Source organism: Zea mays, chromosome 1 (genome assembly GCF_902167145.1).
Source record: "Zea mays cultivar B73 chromosome 1, Zm-B73-REFERENCE-NAM-5.0, whole genome shotgun sequence".
Taxonomy (NCBI): Eukaryota; Viridiplantae; Streptophyta; class Magnoliopsida; order Poales; family Poaceae; genus Zea; species Zea mays.
The window spans coordinates 166360616-166368934 of NC_050096.1; the positions used below are offsets into that span (position 1 = coordinate 166360616).

Consider the following 8319-nt stretch of genomic DNA (forward strand, 5'->3'; position numbering starts at 1 on the left):
CGGTCTTCCGCCCACGGCGCATCTCCAAACTGGCACCTCCGACCAGCTGGTGTTGCCCCCCGGCCATCCCAGGGCGGCAGTGATACAGATACTTCCATAAACCGAAATGCGGCAGCACACCGAGGTAGGCTTCGCATAGGTGAACGAAGATGGAGATTTGGAGAATGGAATTAGGGTTCAAATGAGTCAAGTTGATATGATAAAAGTCAAGAAGACCACGGAAAAAAGGAGAGATGGGAAGGCCGAGGCCGCGGAGAAGAAAAGGAGCGTAAACTACTGACTCGTGGGTATCTTCGGTTGGGACAGTAGTCCCGTGGCAAATCCGCCAAGAACAGAGTTCCCGCGGAGGAAGAACCCCGATGGAGACGAGGCGGAGAAGCTCAGCTTCGGAAATAACAGACATGTGGTTACCTGCGAAGGGTAACTGACTGTTGGGGTCGATTGCGGGGATCACCGCAGCAGACGAGTTCGCAGTTTTTCTCTTGGGCGCCATCTTGCTTCTCACTGGCGAACAGAGTAGGAGGCGAGTGGCAGAGAAGATTCAGATGCAGAAATGCAAGAACTAGGGCACGGAAAGCAAAGGCGGCTAAAAGCGCAACTCTTATGGGATATTCTTGAGCCAGATACCGCTTCAAAAAGTGCCCAGTCATCACCCGGCGGTTATTCCCGAAACCTCAGCATGCCACGTGGGCGTCTGGCAGTTATTTCCGAGAAAGCCGACGTGCCATTTCATCACTCGGTTATTATCCTCAAAATAACTCGCGCGACCGGCTATTACTCGGCGTTGCCTCTAAAACGCTGAACTCGTATTCTATCGCTCGGCATTACTTCTAAAATGCCGACGCCGACCTTCAATCACTCAGCGTTGCCTCTAAAACGCTGACCTCGTATTCAATCGCTCGGCATTACTTCTAAAATGCCGACGCTGACCTTCTATCACTCGGCGTGGCCTCTAAAACGCTGAACTCGTATTCTATCGCTCGGCATTACTTCTAAAATGCCGACGCCGACCTTCAATCACTTGGCGTAGCCTCTAACACGCCGACCTCGTATTCAATCGCTCGGCATTACTTCTAAAATGCCGACGCTGACCTTCTATCACTCGGCGTTGCCTCCAAAACGCTGAACTCGTATTCTATCGCTCGGCATTACTTCTAAAATGCCGACGCCGACCTTCAATCACTCAGCGTTGCCTCTAAAACGCTGACCTCGTATTCAATCGCTCGGCATTACTTCTAAAATGCCGACGCTGACCTTCTATCACTCGGCGTGGCCTCTAAAACGCTGAACTCGTATTCTATCGCTCGGCATTACTTCTAAAATGCCGACGCCGACCTTCAATCACTTGGCGTGGCCTCTAACACGCCGACCTCGTATTCAATCGCTCGGCATTACTTCTAAAATGCCGACGCTGACCTTCTATCACTCGGCGTTGCCTCCAAAACGCTGAACTCGTATTCTGTCGCTTGGCATTACTTCTAAAATGCCGACGCCGACCTTCAGTCACTCGGCATGGCCTCTAAAACGCCGATCGCATGTTCAATCGCTCGGCGTCGCTTCTAAAACGCCGATGTCAACCTTCAATCGCTCGGCGTTGCTTCTAAAACGCCGACACCGACTGCAATATTACTCGGCAGCAACTTCTGGAAGCGTCAATGTGATGCGCAAGTTATTCATCTACTATATCAAAAGAATCAGTTCGACAATCAGAGAAAGCGAGTCATCGAGAAGGGACCAACGACAGTTCTTCATCAAGGGGAAGTTAATAAGTTTACAAACCAACTCTTCGCGAGTTGGTGCTTCCCTACTTCTACTCTATATTACTACTACTACTAAACTACACTATACTACTCCACATTACTACTACATTATTCTAACTACGCTATACTAATATCTAAAGACCAGTGGCGTTTAGCCACTGGCCTTGCTGCTGCTGCCCTTGCCGCCGCCGCCCCTGGTGCTGCCCTTGCTGCTGCCGCCTCTGGTGCTGCCCGTACTGCTGCCGCCTCTGGTGCTGCCCTTGCTGCCGTCGCCCCCGCCGCCGTTGCTGCCGTCACCATCGCCGTCGCCACCGTCGTCGTCGTCGCCGTCGTCGTCGTAGTCATCTTCGTCCTCGCCGCCGTCCGAGTCCTCCTCGTCCGAGGAGAACTCAGACTCATCCGAGCCCTCGAGCCCGGAGCGCTCGACGGCCCGGATATACGTCCAGACCTCCGCGGCAATCCCCTGGGAGTCGTCTGAATCATCAGACGACGCCGGGGGAGGGACGGGAGCCGGAGATCCCTCGGACTCGAAGGAGAACTCCTCCTCCGAGTATTCCGAGTCACCGAAATCATCCGACGGAGGAGTGGGCTCACGCTTGCGCTTGGTACCCTTGCCCATGGTGGAAGCAGACAGAGGGGAGAAGAAGGACGCAGTAAAGAACAGCGAAGAGATGTGAAAAAACCAGAGGAGCAAGGGCGTTATTTATAGAAAGGAAAGGCAACCGCTCACTTCCAACCGCGGTCACTGAACAGTCGCAAGGCATTCAATAAGCACTCCCACCCATCTGAAGACACGTCAGACGGCGGACGCCGTTTCATGCAGCACTACACCCATTGGGACTCCAGTCAACAGCGCAAAGGATATGATTACACTAGCCGTCCCATCACATTACTACTCAGAAGCAGCCGGCTAAAACACTTAGCGTACCAAGCCGTCCCTTGCCCACACCCATTGGGGGGAAGGACGCCCAAGAATTATCAGTATATTTTTCAAAATGGTCACATCCGTGCAGGGCACGCAGTAAATACCTCAAGACAAAAATGAGACATCAGTAAGGATCAGAGGAAAGCCAAATATAGCCAGCAAAGTACAAGATATGACCGACAGAAGCGATGTGAGGACTAGACAGAGAACGTCCATCAAACGTTCAATCAAGTCGCAGAAGCAAATAAATTGCATTACCTAGCAAGATATGGATGGATTGCAAACTCGGCTGCTAAAAGACAAAATATATGCTGACCTCTGCAGCAAAATTTTGATGACATAATGCTGACCTCCAAAGCATAATGCGATTAGCTTCATGCCAATTTTTACAAGCAAAAGGAAGACCTTCGAATGGATTATCCTTAAAAAATCCATTTGAAGGTCGGGGGCTACACCCATTGGGTACACCTCCGGTGCACCCCATGGATTATCATTCTAAACCGATATAGCGCCGACTTCTAAGGCGTGGGACAAGATTGAAAAGACCAATTCTCAACCGAGATGCAGGAGCGCGAATGGAGATAATCTTTGGGGAAGACCTTCGAGTAGATTATCTTCTAAAATCTACTCAAAGGTCGGGGGCTACACCCATTGGGTGCACCTCCGGTGCACCCAATGAAGTCCAGAATCCTACAATTCAAAATGCCGACCTCTAAGGCACAAGCACAAAACTAAACTTTGGTCGAACGAGTGATCGAAGCAAGAGAAGACAGCAGGAAGTCATTTTTCGGACCTTGGATCTTTGAGTTGATTACCTCTGAATCAACCCAAAGATCGGGGGCTTGTGGGGGATAGATATCCCCTGGGTCCACTAAAGAGATAAAAGACCTCACGAAAGGCCCAAAGGCCCAATAAATCGTAAGGTCGTTCTTTCGTGGGCCTGGGGAAAGACAATCAACGAAGCGGAGAAGACGTAAGACTGGATTGGAGCAAACCCGGACGGCCCACATCGTCGAACGAGTAAATCGCAACAGAGACCCGACTTTCCCGCGCTGAAGCCCCCATGCAACAGAGCCATGCGAGGATAAGTCGGCAAGGGTTACGTAGGGATAAACTCAAGAGGTTTACTATCTTTCAGCTACTTGTAGCTATCATATCCATGTGTACTGCCCCACGGTCGAGTATATAAGGCCTAGGGGGCACCCCTTCAGAACGATCGACCCTATTTTACTTAGCCACCCACATAAACTCTCTGCGCCCTCAATCCAGAGAGTCCTCTTGTAACCACGCTCATATACTCACCAGGACGTAGGGTGTTACGCACTTCTAAGCGGCCCAAACCTGCAAATCTTGTCCATTGTCCCTCGTGCGATCGGCACGAACCATTTTGCTACAGTTGTCGACACCGTCCTACTCCTAAAAACATCTTGAGGGGCAACCCCGGGTGTGCGGTCGGACCCAAAACACCGACAGAGGCTTAAAGTGATGAATCGCAAAACATTTCTATTGCTTTCTAGAGCATAATGTATCCCTTGCTTTTCATCACAGAACAGTTAGAACACAACAACGTTGTGATGAGTGACAGACAAGGTGCACAACTACATGGACCAAAGATGCAAGCTTTACTGATAAATGAACTACTGAAAGGCTTCCACAATGTCTATAGGGCAAATGTACCAACATCAAGTTCATGTCCTACAGTTCCTCTGCCCAAAAGAGGGGGGCAAAAATGAACTCCCTAAAATTCTTTCCTGCACACAAATACAGGAGGAGCAGAGCATCCTATTTCAGAGCATATCAATGTCTGGAATTTGGTGTTGTATACATTAATATGAATCAAGTCATTTTGAAAGCTGCCCATAAATAGAGCCCAGAATCACATCTCCACCCTCCATTTTCATTCCTTCTTGACCCGGTTCCGTGCCACCTAGGCTGAGCTCGACCGCTCAGCCTGGGAGAACATGATGAAGACGTGCATGACCCCGTCACAAGTGCCATCCCTGCGGCAGTGAATGCCACTCCTCTCCATGTCGAGAGGAGCTGCGTCCACTTGAAGAACTCGATGGCACCAAACAACAGCAGGCACGACCAAAACAGGGTCACCTGCTCCATCAGTGGGAATAGAAAGTCAGTGGCCAGAGCCTAGAAGACATATCAATATATTTATAGGATGCACATTTGGCAAAAAAATGGATTCATTGAGCTACGAAATGGGAAACAGATTCAACCATAAGTACCAAGGAAGAGCTCCCAGCTGCAATGCAACAACTGCCAGAGGTTTCAACACGGTGGTACTCCTAATAAATCCTAATAAGGCATATAGCACCGGCACAGTGACCTTTTCTGCGCTCTCATATAACCCCAAAAACATGACCACCACCCTCCCCCACAACTGACAATTGAGTATGTGACACAAATTAATATCCGGTCATTCTTATGTAAACCCATGACCTCTTCGGTTCACTTAAAACAGATGCCTTGCTTTGTATTTACTATTTAGCATTTTCAATCTCGGCAAAATGGCCAGTGAAGCTGGGGAATAGATAAATTTGTACTGTTTGATTGGTTCTGCAAGATCATGAGTTGAGAAAATCAAGATTCTACATGACATTTGCTTGCCTTTTGTAACCTGGGTCACTGGCACAACCCTGTTTTCTAACAAGCTTTACACAATACCATTCTGAGGGGACTTTAGACAGTCCAACACAGATACTATTCTTAGGGGGAGATTGTAATTAATTCCAAGAACTTGCAAAACTACCTAGATGAAATGACCTTGATCAGACTTTGCACGGGAAAGTATCCAGATCAGGCAATGAAAAAAATGATGATTGAGGAAGAGTGGGGAAAAAGAGATTGAAAGTAACCTTGTTTTGATGAAGACAACAAAACTGTGTTTTGATGAAGACAACAAAACTGTCGAAGATGTTCTAGCTATCATACTGATGGAGAAAAAAAGTCCCCAAGATTTTGTGATATCCATTAGATTAGAATTAAAGAGCAGAATTGATGGACATGTTCTAGCTATCCATGAGCAGATCTGCAACATTACTCATTCTTGACATGTTTGATAGCGACCCAAAAAAATACCCTGCAAATTCACAATTTTAACTGATAAGCGAGATTATTATATGCAGTCAACCAACAAAAAGTGTTGTGCTGCCTTTGAGTTAATGCACAATTAACTTTATTATTTCACCCATGTTGATGTAGTCCTTATTCCTTCATCTACCTTGTTAAGTTCCTGAATCAACGGAAGGTCTCCAAGTTTGCAAATGTATAAAAATGAGCATAAGAAAATAATGTGGCTATAATATAAGCATTGAAAAGGTACAACTCCTTTTGTGCCTAAACTAACAAAAAACATAGAAATAAGCTGTAAATTTTATCTAATAGGCTAAAGGAAAAAGAAAACTTCTAAAAGAAGTTTTAACCTTCGGACCAAATAAGAAATCAAAAGGTACACATCAGCTTTTTTGAATGCATCAATTGTAGCTAAAATCACTACTGTGTTTGTAAACTGAACTCTATGGACAAAAAACAGGAAACAAGCGTCAGATGACATCTTTAACTTCTCCATTAGCTACTGCTGGAATATCCAATCATAAAAAACAAAAATGTGTGACCATAATACAATCCTTAGCCATTGTCAATTCTTTCAGCATATTCTCCAATTATCCAAATCATGGATGCCTAGAAAAATTAAGACACGTAAGTGAATAAAAAAATTAAGCATCTAAACAAAAATACAATAGATTACTAAGGTATGTGCGTTGACTAAGACCTTAGCCTCTGGTTCATCTAAAGTGTCCAGACTTTCACAAAGCGTAGCAATGATAGACTCATACCTGTAAAATTAAGTGAGAACAAAACAATTATCATATACACACACCATTTCTTGTGCAGAACAGAAATGGAGTTCTTATAGATTGATAGTCCAAAAATATACAACAAATTAATTGAGAAGCAACTCACGTGTTAGGGTAGCGTCTGAAGATGTCTTTGATAACAATTATAGCTTCCTGAACAACATAATTCCATGAACTTTGCAATCCCTGCAATAATAGGTGTCCCATCAGTGCCTGTCCCACCTACTATTCTAGCCTGCAAAATGAAATTGAGGATCAAGTTATTTCTTCTAAATCAATGGACATATATTAGTTTATTATTGTTCTATTTGTCTAAAGGAAAGTAGTTTGGAAACACGATGATCTGCTCCCCAATTCCGTTTCCGCTTGGGCCGCAAATTCCTCCGCCATTGCTGCTCCCCTCGCTCCTCCTCTTCCCCCGCTCGTATAGGGTGCATGTAACAATTACAAGGGAGCATAGTAACACTGATAGAACTATGAAACTTTAAAGATACATTAGTACATACAGATGTATTGATAGTTGTTTTCAAAGAACACATAAAACTTTGAAATAGTATATAGTTAGTTGTCTTTAAAATAGTAAGGACCTAATAGAAAAAATGGAATTACATATCAAAATTTTGATCTCAGTGAAACAAATAGGAAATACAGAGAACTAAGTAATAACGTAACTGAAACAATTAGAAATAGCTGTCATTAGAGCCCTAATTAATTTTGATGCAAATGCAACTATTTTCTTTCTATTAGACCACACTGATCAAATGATTCTTCATGTTTGCGAGTGTCAGTCGGTATTCTACTTGCAAGCTAGCATCCCCAGCCAGGGTCATTGTGGCCATACTCTGTTGCAATACGTTGTCCTTTAAAAGCAGGGTTCTAAGCTATTTCTATAAGTAAAAACCAACAGATGTAGCGCAGAGAGATTTATAAATCAATGTACTGAAAGAATTTATCTGATCTGGGTACAAGTTAGTAGCATCCGATGACTACTAAGAGCTACACACCTACGCCCACATATCCCCATATCAATTAGAGCAAAATAAACAAAGGGGTATGGTAGAAAATAATCAATCAACCTCAATACAGATTCATCAAACAAGATCAGAAAAATAGATACACAATAGAGTTACCTCCGTTCTAGCTCAGTAATGTTGTCAACTTGAGTCTGGTTGTACTGAACCAACTCAGAGAACAAGAATGCAAATGCACTCAAACTGACCTACAATAGGCAAAATACTAAATAAGCCTGTATGGTAAGAAAAAGGCAATGAGAGAAAGCAAACTTCCTAGAAAACTTAGAGATCATCAAGCATATCAGGAAAGCTCATCAGTCTTTGACCTCTCGTTTGCAAAAATTGACAGGAACTTTAAAAGGGGGAGTAACATCAACATTCAACAAAGGACCCAATTCAGATATCAGTTTCTTGTGGAAAGCAAAACAATCTCAGATGGCTAGGATTGGGAATGAATAATAAATTTGACAGCAGGGATCAGGAGCCAGGGTGTGAATGCAACATGGCAGTCAAAACTCCAATAAATCATTGTTTCCAGAGTACTATGGTAAAGACGACCCTTTACCCTAGCTATATAGATGCAAAAAACTTATTTTATATATCAGAAAAATGAAGAAAAAAATGTTGCTACCGTTCTTCCACCTGACAGGTCATGCATTAACATGGTTTATGTGCCTATATGAGAGAACTGCTTCATGGCCCTTTTTTCTGAAACTACTAAATGGTTCAAACTTTTGCCAAGAAAGAACTCT

At 44.5% G+C, this 8319-nt stretch overlaps 1 long non-coding RNA gene across 1 annotated transcript; it reads right to left on the reverse strand.

Moving 5' to 3' along the window:
- Window positions 1-6272: 6272 nt before the first annotated feature.
- Window positions 6273-6893, reverse strand: LOC103640493 (uncharacterized). Its single transcript, XR_559648.3, has 3 exons — window positions 6661-6893; window positions 6470-6533; window positions 6273-6378 (listed from the first exon to the last, which is right to left on the reverse strand). It is a non-coding gene; the product is annotated as an uncharacterized lncRNA (long non-coding RNA).
- Window positions 6894-8319: the final 1426 nt, after the last annotated feature.